Genomic DNA, 14,218 nt, shown 5'->3' on the forward strand with positions numbered 1-14,218 from the left:
ATCCTGATTGTCAGCTTGTAATAATTGAACGGAGTAATTGAAGCTGAGTAAATGAACAAGTGAACGAACTAATAAATGCACGATGAACGAATTAATGAATGAGAATCTACACATCGAACGTGGTCGCATATGACGTCTCTAAATGGCAGCATGTCACGGCTAATGACTAACAGAAATAACGGAGAAGATTTATAATTAAATCGAATTTAATTCGTAACCGAGACGCGGCGCCCTAGTTTCACCAGCCGTAATTGATGTCGGAGATCGCGGCTTGCGCGTCGAAAGTTGCTTCGAGCGTCATCAAAAAGACTTTTCCTCCGCCGAGGTTCGCGCTTAAATATTTATTGTCTTTTTACTAGCGTCGCCGGTCTTTATTTGAGCAGGAGGTCTCCGTTTGAACGGCCGAGCGGAGCGTATCCGCGCAAAAACGTCTTGTTTAATAACAGCATCTCGTCGGAGAATATCAAATACATAGCGACGGGGAACCTGATAAATATTTCACGGGGCCTGGAAAATGCGGAGGTATAATCCGGTTTTGTTTCGGTCGAATAAATTGAGGAAAGGCACAGACACGCGTGCGTCGATGTGAGGGGGGGGAGGTTTCTTGAGTGTTCCTCGACCGACACATTGGCGAATCCACGGTCGGATCTCTAATTGCGAAACATTAATCCCTGCGTTCCAATTCCTTAGCCCGAGACCTCGGCGCCGAGAGAGGGAACGAGGTTGCTGGCAATGTCCTTTGGGAATCTCTTCCCGAGACTCCGAGTCTCGACACGTACATATACCCTAGGATCTATGTATGCGAACACGGAATAAGATAGAAGTTGGCCGAGAGACGGAGACAGCGGAATGGCAGAATCTTCTCACGTAGAGCGAAAGGGAAAGGGACAGGAAGGGTTGGCTGGCGGAGGGTACGGGGTTCGAGGGGGGGTAGCCGGTGAGACGATCGTAAGAAGAGCCGGATCTCGCTGTGATCTTCGGCATTCCGCTGGCAGAGAATTAACTATCAAAACGTGCCGACCCGTTCTTTTATCTCGAGCGTTAAATATCTCCCCATTCCGTTATTAATAACGGAGCCGACGGCATAATAAAAGTATACGTGCATTATCTCAAAGCGGAATTCCACGGAATCGTTTTTATAATAAATCCGCACAGCGTAATCTCTATCTCTCTCGCATTTAATATTGCACCTTCTGTAACAAACACTTGCCCGTGTAGCTTGAACGATACACAGTAGCGAATCCCTAGCGAATTATTACCTCCCGTAGCGTCTCCCTTTTGTATTCGTACACCGTCTTCTCTATTTCTATTCTTTGTTTTGTTTGCGCCGAGCACCACTCACATCCTTTCTTCATCCCCATTGAGAGGTTGGACCACTTTGGCTGCTTGAAAATAATAGCTGCGTCTGGAATCTTTTAACGAGAGAATGAATAACTATATCGAGAACCTACCGCTGGAGTTTCGCAGCGCGGAACACGCGAGTTTTCGAAATAACGATTCGTTGCAGAGTTTTCAAACGTTTCAAATGTTCTTTCCAGAAATTAGGAGACGTCAAATTAGTTCGGTAAAATGTGTCAAAGTCGTGTACGGCTCGTATCGCGGCCGTATTACAAAGCAAATAAAAGGAAACCGCATTTACGGTTCGCGTAACGAAGTTTCAGCGAAAAGCGTTTACTTGGTGCTCCATTTTCGAAATAAGATTGCGAACGCAAGCATTATTTCTGCGCGGCTGAGGGGGTTTAATGCCCGAAGATAATCTGTAAAGCTGGTCGAACGATAACGTGTCTCACAGCTGTTTATTCTTTTCTGCTTTCCGAACCAGTTCTGACTCGCAATCGCCCTTTTGGATGTAAGGGACCATGCTTACCGTGTAACTCAAAACCCCGTGCGTGAGCTTAAGGAACAACCCGGACGAAGACAGCCGCTTAATCCGTTTAATCCGGCTTACCAGAATACGACTGGTTATCGTGAATCCCCGCATCGCATTACTTATACCGCATATCACGGGGCCGTTTCAAAATTCGCTACCAACCGTGTACTTCCGGTCGCCTCGAAGGAAGGAGAAGCGTCGGTACAAGGTAACACGATGCCATGTTCTTTTATCGATCAACCACCACATCTCACCTTAAATAGCTACACACGCACCATAGAATAGCGAGTCACTCCCCCCCACCCCACCCCACCCCACCCGACCAACCATTCGCGATATGCAATCCTGAAATTTGTATCCAGTTGACGCATGACAAATGACCCTAATTCGAACAGATAGCAGCTGTTCGCTGACTTATCGGCGTATAGAATAATCCTACGATTAAGGGCCCAGATTGTACAAAGGGATGAGTTTGTGTCGGAGCTACTAGTTTCAAACGGATGCGTAAGATACCCGCCAGATATCGCAGCGCATACACTGTTCAGAATTTCGATTCAGGAAACAGGCTTCCATCATGCTAAGCAATGCGATTAGGGTTTGCAAAAATGTCGCAAATACCAAATTACAATATTTACTAAAAACTGGGTTTCGAATTTTTTATAAAAAGAATTAGGATGTAGAATGATAAAAAAATGGATAAATATATGTCTGAGTAGACTATTCGCAGACCATTTTTATTTTACATAGAAATCCTTAGTCTGCTCATTATTTAGAATCCAACAATATTTTTTTTTTTCTTGTATAATAAACAAAGAGTGTAACTGTCTCACATAGATCCTTTGCCGGAAAGATGACAGAGAAAAGCATGAGATCGATTACCACCAATTCACGCTCTTGCAAATGTAGGTTAAATGCGTTTCCCTTAGAAATGTTCCATTCCTATTAGCTGCAATTTTCAGGAAACGAGGGATTCGAGGTTGGCCGGTTGTAAACAACGTTTCTTGACTCCTGTTACCCACTTCCATTTTGCTTTCGTTCCAGACTTTTGACTATTATTGGCTAATTTACGCGCTGAATAAGAGACGAGGTTAGGTGGAGCGGGCAACCGACCCCTTGGCTCTTCGCGTCGATTAGTTTATTGATCTTCTTATTTACTAATCCATTCTACCTTACCAAGTCAGATGAAGCAAGCGGAATACCCTTCTTGTCTCTTGACAGAAATTGTACCATTTTTACAACAAGGGATGGTGCTCCACCCTACGGTCACTACTTCAGTCCTCTTGAAAAATGGTTTAACTTTTTTAAAACTTGACTGAACAACTTAAATCTTCTTTCAATAACAAATCGACCAGCCTATTAACCCCTTGCACTATAATAACGAGTCAGACTCGTGACAAAGATTTTATGCAAGATCTACTAAATACAAATATTATTAATTTTTTCTAAATCGAAATCAAATTCCTTAATATACTTCCGTTATTAAAGTCTAGAAACGGAAGTAAATAAAAACAATAGAGTAAACAAAATTTGATTGGTCCTATTTGGAAAATATTAAGAACAAATAAGTGCTAATCAACGCAGCGTGAAAGGAATCGTAGTGCAAAGGGTTAATCAATTTCTAAAATGCTTTTATCATTTTGCTCTTACTTGGAATAACAAAACGAATAAACATTCATGTTATTCAAGTTTTTTTATTTGAGCCTGTGATAAAAATTTAAGAAATGCGTTTTGCGCAAACGTTAAATGCATGGTGCACAGACAAATAAATCATCGAAGGAGCGCGGGCAGGTGACGCATACGCTGGGAGTCCCATACAGTGGCGCGTCTACCGCGTGGACATTATAATTTTGAACTACTATCAGATAGAAGCTCTGCGTCGCCTCGCGATCATAGTTCAGAATTATAATGTTCACCCGATAGACGCGCCACACCGTGGAATGAAATTTCCGGAGTATGCGACACTTATCCCAATCCTGTGACTTATTTGTCTGAGAACCGTAGTTGAAGATTCGAGAAATTCTTGAATCTCGACATTTATTGATCGAAAGAGGTAACAAAAAATTGTGACGACTCATAGAAGGTCATTCGATTTTGATAAAATTTTCACATAAATTACTGACAAGCAAAAAAAGCATCTTTTAAATTTTCATTATTGGCTCAGATAAAAAAGTTAAAAAATTAGTTTCTTATTTTCTTTCTAAGGAATAGCAAAATTATACAGAGCAAATTAGTTATTGTCTAGTAGACTGTCTCTATATTACCGAAAAAACGTTTAAGTAACTCAGTAGAGTTTTAAAATAATTACACTGACACTTATTACAAATAACGCCGTTTCCATTCGTCTATCTCATAACTCGCATATTTTTTTGTTGATTTTCTGTCTAGTGCTTGCTTGTTATCGACCAGTTTATTCGGTTGATTAATAAGCGACGGAGAGAAGTATTCCGACGCGAATTGAGAAAAACAGACATTGCAGGTGCGTGCACGAGCGTGAAATTTATGCATACTTGGTCGAGTAAACGGACAGATCGGACGAGGGTAAAAAGCAAAGTAAGTCTCGCCGATGTTCCGTGTGGCGAATGGTGTGCGCGCCGCTACTCATCCCTCAGTTTACGTTCCCCACTCGGCTGAATTTACCCTGAACCGAAGTGGCGAGGAGTCGACCGATTCTTGGAGCACAGGCCATGCGACCGGGACGACCGGGAACGGGGTTACCAGGGTGTGGGGCGAGTTTGCTAAATGCATCGAGCCAACCTATGCATGCTAATGCCTATCTTACGGACTTGCAGGCTCTAAGCTTCGCTGCACCTGAACCTGCGGATCTTCGGTCCACGACCGATCGAATCGTTTTGCCTCCTGGCTAGATGATGCTGTCAGAACTGTTCGAAGATGCGGTGACAGAAGCCGATGTGTTAGCCGCAGCGCTCTAGACTCGTTTGTGCTAGCTCCTTGCATTACGATTTCTTTCCACATCGGGTGACCAATTGCTCTGCCTCCGATTCGTTTTCAGGCGTAACTAACTTTATATTTATCGAATAAAATATATTAAATTGAAAACCGAAGAATTTATTTTTACTTCGATGTAAATGAATTATAATATTCAAACTTAGTAGAGCTTGCATAAAATCTTCGCCACGAGTCTGACTCGTTATTATAGTGCAAGAGGTTAATACATAGACAAAATGAAAGACTAGAAAAGTTTAATATTCTATAGATATATGTCTTATTCCGTGGATATAAGATGTGAAAACTTATTGTCTAAAAGAAGAGTTTCAGGTACGTTGGAATTCGTCTCGACAGTTAAAGGGTAATGAGAGCTTCAAAGAATTACACGAGATTTAGTGGATTGGACTCGTAAAAGATAAAATGGCTGTGGATGTTTCAGACAATTTGAGAGATCCCAGAGGTTTCATACGTTTGAGCAATTTTAGAGGGATTTAGCGGATTCAGGGGTATCTGGAGACCTAATAGAAGCTACAATAAAAATCTCTGATCGCTCGAAAGTATTCGCAGTGGCCAGTGAATTTTTAGGGTTCTCAAAAATATCCAAAGCTTACAGGTGCTTCTGAAATTACACTATAATAGTTTCCGAAAAATTTGAGCAACTGTAAAGATGTGTCACACCCGAGTCAATTTTACGAATATTTAACGTTGGTTTGACCTTTAACAACAATTTGATTATGCTTCCAATAATTTGAAAGTACTTGGGTACGAATTTTTATGCTTGAAAAGTTACCGAACGTCTTGGAAATGTTTGGGCGGCCGGAATTCGAATTCCACTCGAAGACGCAGAATTTCTTAGTTAGAAAACCATGAGTCTCAAGATTTTCCTGATACTTGTAACGGCTTTAACAAGCGCAGGCTCGAAGACCACCTGCTCTGGTAAACTCGAAAGCGTCAACTCGAGGTCGTAGTAGTTGCAGATTGTTAGTAACAGTTTCAATATGTTCGAAACTATTTGTATCGGATTTCGTGTGCCCCGAACTTTCTATATCGTAATTATTATACATTACGTACATACTTCGGAGCCGCATTGCTCCTGCGAACAATAATAAAATCCGATCTATTACATCATGACTATTTATTATACGATCCGGCCTATATTGTAACTAGCTCTTGTCATATTATTTATACATAGCATCAGAACAACCGAACTTCAACCATTACTGCAATTGCTACTATAGATTATAGATTCTGTCAGACAATAGTTTCCAAACGACCAGTTAATATTGTGTCAGTTTGTACAACGATCCAAACGTTGTATACTGTTTTCATTGTGTTTACTGATGATTCAGTATCCTCTATCTAGACGGTATAGTAACACAAACTCTCCCTTACAGAATTTAAAAATTCATTTCGATCTTTCGGAATTTATTCTTCACTATTATTTCTAACAATTGCAAATTTAAGGAATTCATTTTATTACAGCGGAACGCCGGATATCTGAGCTAACGATATCTTAATTATTTAGCATCCAAATACATTTCACGTGTAAGTAAATCTATCCGACGTAATCCACAGGCATCTAAAGGTTTAATCCAGCTCTGTTACTAAGTAACAGCTCTACTATCCGAACACACGTGTCTCTTTGATCGATGAAACCTTCTACCCACGTATCTACTTATGTAGGTACAGATATCTAGAAAATGTCTTGTTGTGTAAAACCGTGTTATATGAAACCAGTACAAGAAACTTATTACAAATAAACATTTTTTTTAATTTCACATAAGTAACTTAATTTTGATTAAAAATACATATGTATAATACAAAACGAAAAGAAAGACAAAAAATATTATTTTCATTTAATGTAACCTTAATTTAAGTTTAGCTTGTTTGTTGGTTTTTGCAAGGTCATTGCAAATTTCGTGGTATGAAAATAGACAATTTTGCAGTGCCCTTTTGAATTTTCAACTTCCTTCAGCAGCAGGCCACTATAGTTGGTTATTCTTTCCCGTTATTATTTTATGGTAATTTAGTTTTTAAATATGGCAAACGAAAATCATGTTATCTAGTGCTATACTCCTACAGTATTGTACAAAGGTGTTGCAATTTTCTAATCTTATTAAAGAGAAACAGTGTTATAGGTTGCAATCTTGTACGAGGGTTTTTGTAATTTATCCTACCGTGTTAAAGCGGAACTGTGTTATATGATGTCGCTTTGTAGGAGAGCTAACTGTACTGCAAATACCTTGGATGACGGCAAGCATATGAGCACTACGTTTTCATGCAGCCTCTTCAGTGTTTAACCCTTAGCAGATGACGACTTTTCTAACCAAGTGAGGTAGCAGGACGAGGCGATTTTCTCAGATGTGTCGACTGTCTTGTATATAAATTATTTTAGTTTGTATGTAATACAAACATAATTTATATACGATTATATGCAACTATATACAATTATATAAATTATCTACATACAAATACAAACTATCTTAATATAAACACCGCGTGTTGCCTCTCACTCGCCACTTGTCCTGCCACGCGAAACACAGTGGCGACTCAGAGTCGCCTCTTGTCCGTTGTTGAGGTGCGCGCGGTGTCGTCCGAAAATGACTCGGCTTCGCGGTTGTAAGGCGCGAAGTTTTCTGTTATAGAATGTACGGCACTCGACGCGGCACGGTAGTTTGACGAATTAACGAGGAACTACCTAGATATATTTAAGATACTGTTGTTTGTGTGTCCCCGTAGTCTCCTTGTGAGACTTTCGTTCGTATGTTAGCGGTGTGCCGAAGTATGGAGACCAATGTGTCTCGTTAGACGTTTTGACGAAGAGTGTGTCTTTACGAATCGTTCGATCGTCGAACTCGGGATTCGTCTGGGAGTGTGGGCGTTTCTGCTTATTGGGGTTTCCTCGAGACTTGCATTTCGGTATGATATAAGGACACTGATTGGGTTTTGCCGATTGCTGTAGAGCACCAATCAGGGCCTTCTTTAACGCGGCGACACCCTCTTGTCGCGCTGTGAGGGTGTTGCGTTGTGTAGAATTTACAACGCCAAAAAGTGCGACGGGAATCGTCCAGGTCAGCCTACGACGGTTGTGGTACCATCGCGTACTCGGTTCGGGTGAACCTTCGGATTACCCGGTTTATGGCATGTCCCAGCTGTGGGCTTCGAAAATTCAATTAGGCAGTTCTCTTAGAAATCTTTAACCTTATGACACGTAATGGTTATTGAGGAAGGCGGTAATGAAATTAACATGCTTCTGGTTGCCAAATGTAGAAAAAGCCTTCTTCTCAAAAATAACCTTCTTCGCGTCCGCATCATAAACCCCATCGGCAGAAACTCCAGGTGTCGCCGTCTTCGGGACGGAACATCCGTTAAGGGTTAATCTCCTGATTTGTCAGTGTAACCACCATTGCTCAAGCCATTATGTCCGTTTATGAGTCAAATAATTTTTCCAAAGTCGGATCCCATGTTGATTTAATTGCACACCTGCGCATGCATATTTGACTACTACGCCGAGTTTACTCTTTCGTGACAATAACCAGTCCATCAATTTCGTCACTATCTAGATCCAAAGTCCTAGACAGATCCTAGATAGTTTCAACAACGTGACAACTGGTACGGTCTTGTTTACCCGTCTGTAGGTCGCAGAGGTTGAGGTTGTGTGCCGATTTCGCGGCTTAAACGAACAGTCGGAACGAGCATGCAAAATTTTCGCGCGTTCTTTCGTCGTCGGTTTAAAGTCTCTCGGCGAACGGCCTAGCCGGTAATGAAACAAAATTCAAATAAATCGTGGTTCGGGATCGTATTTCAGCGTCCGAGCGAGCTGAACGACAGAGGAAATAAAACAGAAGGCGGCGCAGACGTGTGGTCGCGATAAATCAGCACCGTCGCCGATAAATCACGAAATTTCTTTTCCCCTTGTTTGCCGGGGGCCGATGTGTATCCCCGCCGGATGTCATCTGGCGAGTTATTCGCGACATCGATCGTGAATATTCGAGTATACCGGGAACCGGTACCGGGTAGCTCATCGGGTAACCGGGAAAATGCAGTCGGGCAACATGTGCGAGATAATCCGAAACTGTTCCCGACGGTGCCGTCTTAACCCAATTTCGCCGGCGTCTATCCTTACGTCGGCCCGGTTATTCACCATTTCGGTTCCGCCTCACCTTCCGTAACATCCTTTCCCCATTCTCTGTGTTTCCCGGGTACTTAATAACATCGACTCAGAGAGCAGCCAGCGCGTACCTTGGAGTCGCGTGCGGTTTTATCTTGCGGTTCCCGCCGACGGTTCGACGCTTAACAGCCGCGTTATGAATCTTCGGCGGTTAACCGCTCGTTAGCCGACCGTGTACGCGTGCATTCTTTCATTTCTCTCACCACCCGCCCACTCCGCCTTTTCCCTTCGCCCCCTCCCGTCCACGGAATTCTGCCGCTAATAAATGAAGACTGATAACGACGCTGTCTGAAATCTCGGTAACGGCTCTAATGCACGTTTACGGCCGGCTCTTGATTCCACTGGATTCACCGAACACTCTAACGGCGTATGATTTGTGCGGGATCCTCGGCGTAAAACTTTCGAGATCAGGAACGATAATTGCGATCTGTGGGCTACTGCATTGGGGTCTGACGTGTTAGGCGTAATTCTCGTTTCGCGGTGGCGTTGTTCGGTTCTAAGGTTCCGGGGTCGGCGATCCGCCTGTTAGAAGTCATCTTCGACTTTCCCGATCGTTAATCTCTGAACGATCTTTTTTTACGTGTTGAATTTCATATAGGCTTTCGGTGAATCAAAATTTGGTGTTGAGATGTTACGAATTGTTTAAAATGTTGAATTTGATACATGTCTGAACAATGACATTGTGAATAAAAGACAGTAAGTAGAATTGTATAAGTAATGTGAAGGAGGTATTAAGGTTCGCCATGATATCGCAAATTTTTTGCATATATTTAGTAAATATATGATGCATATATGTAGTAAAATTATTAATAACCGACGAAGTTCTCAGCGACGAATGCAGGCAGTTTTTATTTTAATTTTTTGGTTTATATAGATTCTCACTCTATAGTCGTATTAGTTTTAGAACTAGCAATTTACCAATTGCATACCGTTCCTAAAAATACATCTGTTATGCTCTAATTATACGACCGCGTTAAATTGCTATGCATTCATTTATTAACATTGCATTTTATCATCGGCGGTCCTTTGTTATAATAGCGTTATTATGATTGAACAGAATAATTGATGGTACGGATCAGAATACAATTCCGGGGACAAAATCAACTCATTCTCGATTATCCATTATTTATGGTTTTTAATCAAGTTTTAAAGATTGGATTGTACACGGAGGCACTGCTTATTTCGTGGATTATCACCCGTTATAGCATCGAAACAAATGACACATCATTATTCATTTTTTAATGAGTCTTTTCTATATCTGGAGTGTAGCATATTAAAGTGCTATTATAAAATCTATTAATCATAAATTTTATTTCGATTCGAAAGACGAAAATAACGTGCGTATTTAATGGATCATATTGCATATTTTCCGTGATTTATGGTGATCAAGTGTCATGAATAAATTCCATAGAATTTATTGATATTGTAAATAATGCAGATAAAAAGGTACAAATTCTCGTTTCATCGAAAAAGCCAAATTTCGACACGATCTCGTCACATACATCGCTCAGCAAAATCAGGGCGCACCCTTAGCTCGCACACAGGCTAGCACCCTATCATAAATCCTTCGAAGGCCGAGTGGTGAACTCCCCATGCCCATTCGACTCCACTCCGAGCACGTTAACACCAACAGACACCTTGTTTCGAACGACTGAAGTATTATCAAAGGACTCCCTCTATCTTGACTCGTCTTCTCCATCGAGACCATGCTTCAACGGTCCTTGCACCACTCTAATTTCCACTGTTTAAACTCCGAACTTGTTCAGTCAACTTCAAGCCCTTTGCTTTGCTTTAACTATTTCACTTCGTTTCTTGGGCTGCCTTCGACTTTGCGCTCTTCCGTTTCCCTTCGGATCCGCGTCGCCGAGCAGTTACGTCAATAGGGTAGCGTATAAAGTGATTGACCGTTTAATCACGAGAGTTACACAACTGACAGAAAAGAACTATTTATCATTAATTAACCCCTTGCACTATCGCTCCTTTCACGCTGTGTTGATTATCACTTATTTGTCCTATTTATATGTATATGTTTAAGAATAGGACCAGATAATTTTTGTTTCTTATACAATTGTCTTCATTTACCTTCGTTTCTATACTTTGATAACAAAAGAATTTATTTTTACTTCGATGTAGAAGAAATGAATAATATTCATATTTAGTAGAGATTGCATAAAATCTTCACCACGAGTCTGACTCGTCGTTTTAGTGCAAGGGTTTAACTGTTTATCGCCATAAAAGGTCTTCAGAAATAATAGAAAAATATATAATTTGTGTAAAACACAATCTTAAGGAAAGCGATATTTAGAATGTGCTGAAAAATATTTAATAATTTTTTTAATAAAATAATCAATCGCTGCGCATGGGTCAACTGTATAGACCACTCTATCCATAGGTCTATGGGAGTCAAATCTTTCAAGTGATGCGGCCACGTTAACCTTTAGAAAGCCGAAAAGCCAATGTATTGGTTAGAGTGGTGACAGTAAGTTTGCGAAATAAATACCTCGTGTATACGTATAATAATTCTTCGAATAAAACTGCTGACTTATATGAAGAAATTTACCGGCACTGTACAGGTTAATGGACCTCGCAGCCTAAAAAGATCCTCGGTTAATTTCCCAGCAACACGAACTTCCTGGCGCTCGGGTAGAGCCGCGCCGCACGCGTGATATAAGGAATGAGACGTTATTAGGCAGTTATGGGTCCCAATAGGTGCATAGACGCGTGTTCCCGCAAGTTGGGACGTGCGGCTCGTGTTCTTACGGCGGTGTACGTGCCGGTGGGCAAGCGGAACCAAGCTATGCTAATAACGGCGCAGCTCCGAGTGGACCTCGTACACAGAATCGCACTTGCATTACGAACTCGAAGGCTGAATAATTTTCCTATTAACGTTTTCAAGCCGATTCACGGCCATCCACCCCGCTCCGGCGGGCCCGCTTGCTTCAACGATTCACGACGATCTCATTGCACAATTGAACGAAGAAGACGCCCGAAAGCTGTTACCGCGGGAACAAAGGAATCGCAGTCGAGATTCTAATGGCAAAGTTCCGCAGGAAAAAGCTCGCGGAAAGCAGTCCCGGGACGTTCTCTCGCCTTTCTCTCTCCCCTCTCTATCTCCGTCTCACGTTTTCTTTCTATTTTACTTTTATTTTCGAGGACAGGATCCGCGAAAGTTAACCGAATTGCATATTTCAAGTTTAAGGAGTAATTATGCGTACGGTTGATTAAATAATCCACTCGCGGAAAGGAAAGTTGCCCACCAGGAACTGGGTTCCCGAGATCCCTCGGGTGTTTTTTGAACTTGTCGCGCCCTTTCGAGTGCGACCTGCCCTTCTCCACCCTCACGGTCTCGTCCCGGGAGTTTCAGCCGAGGGGACGGAAAAGTTTCGAAAATAATCTGTTCGATCGCTCCTCTACTCTACTGTTCTAAATCGCGGCCGAGTCACGAAGGAGAAACGGGTTCTATGTTTTATTAGTCGGACAGGATTATAGCCTTCGGAATGGTGAATTTTCATGAAATGCATATGTATGGACGTGCACGTGAGTCGGGAACACTAGTCATCCATGATAAAGTCGGAATACGTATATTGCAAGTAAATTACCGGTAATATTTTTATTCGAAGCTAATCAACTGAATTCTTGTTACGTTTTGTTGGTGTACCGAACGGGATATGAATACAAAGTGTTATCTTACGCGTGGCAGATCTTTGGCATTACTGTGACACTGTTATGACAATTTTAACTCGTTAAGTGACGAAAATTAACCACAAAAATTTCCACAACATCAAGGTTCAATAAATAATGAAATTAAATATCACAACAAAAATGAATTTTGAACATTTGTCAAAGATTAGTGTTGCCAACACTTGAAGTATTAACAAAACTCAAATGCTGTGGAATGAATCGATATTAATAGTTTGACATATAAAAAAATGTGGAACCTTACGTTTGGATAAATAAAAGTAGAAAAATTTGTGTACTTATGAGAAAAATGAGTAGATGAAATTAAAAAATGTGTTAACATTAAATATATTATTTTTAATTGATTTAAGAGGAGAACAAATATCTGTTTCGATTATATACAATCTAATATACTAGTCTATACTAATATATTATTATGTAAACAAAATTCAAATCGTTTAGTCCACTTGTAAAAAAGTTATTCCGCATTAAAAGACGTCCGAATATTAACGGGAATCACTGTATCTTGGAATCGATTCAAAAAGGAGCAATTAGAATAGCATATTAAGCAATTTGAATAGATCTTTGTCCGATGAATAAGCAAACGAATACCGGCGAGCGCGATGAAACGATAGACCACACAAAATCCCGTGTGCAACGCACAATGCCGGAACAAGTGCGGTAATTAACGCTTCAGAGAAAGTTTTCGATCGCGCAATTACACGAGGCTGTTCAATTGAACCGAGTTAACCGTGATCCATTCACCAAATAATAATCGACTGTGAATTTGTAATAATTGGCGAGTCGGGACGTTCCATTGATTCGTATTAGCCCGTTCAAAGGACGAAACTGGTCAGATCGAAAAACCGATTGTTCGATTTAACCGTGCCGAAACCGATGGGTCCGAGGCAGAATTTTGTTTCGATTCGCTGTTTGCCAATAAAAGTCACCGATAGAAGTGGTTAGCCGTTAATCCAGTCTCGGCAAGATGATGGATCGGCGCCGGTGATGAATGTGAGCGAGCGAGCGAGCGAGGGTTCGATCAACGGAAACGTTCGCGATCGGAAATTGTCACTTCCGGCGGACTAATGCTCTTCCGTCGAAGATAACGCGGCTCGTTGCGCGATTCACGGGGAACGATCAACTTCCACCGTGACTTTTCGCTCCTCGTGCTGTCGCGCAAAGGTTGCGAATAATTTCGCGCGACGCGGCGCGGCGCCGGGACGCTCGATTCTCCTATTTCGCGCCGGTTTTCTTCGCCTGTAACCCCCCGGCCGTGTTAAATATTCACCGACCTAGCAGATTTCCGTGGTATCGAGTCTGCTCCTCGAGGTCCGGTGTTTGCACAAGGTCACTGCAAATTAGAGGATTCCGTCGGTCGGAACATTTTAATTTTCGTTCAAGAATCTGCCCATAAATAATTGCCGCATTATCTTCCGCGGAAGACGCTTCACGTTCTTTCCCGTGTTTCTTCCTCTTTCGCTCGCTCCTGACTTTCCCTTTTGCTTGGGATTACGCCTTTTATTTCCGAGGACTCTCGAAGAACACTTGAC

At 41.7% G+C, this 14,218-nt stretch overlaps 1 protein-coding gene across 1 annotated transcript in view; it reads left to right on the forward strand.

Moving 5' to 3' along the window:
• Positions 1–2,020: 2,020 nt before the first annotated feature.
• Positions 2,021–14,218, forward strand: part of Scgdelta (sarcoglycan delta) — a 251,478-nt gene continuing 239,280 nt past the window's right edge. Inside the window, exon 1 of the mRNA XM_078192326.1 lies at positions 2,021–2,078. The gene's annotated coding sequence lies outside the window, so the exon portion shown is untranslated. The remainder of the gene's footprint in view (positions 2,079–14,218) is intronic.

The sequence above is a fragment of the Augochlora pura genome, chromosome 10, assembly GCF_028453695.1.
Source record: "Augochlora pura isolate Apur16 chromosome 10, APUR_v2.2.1, whole genome shotgun sequence".
NCBI classification, from domain to species: domain Eukaryota; kingdom Metazoa; phylum Arthropoda; class Insecta; order Hymenoptera; family Halictidae; genus Augochlora; species Augochlora pura.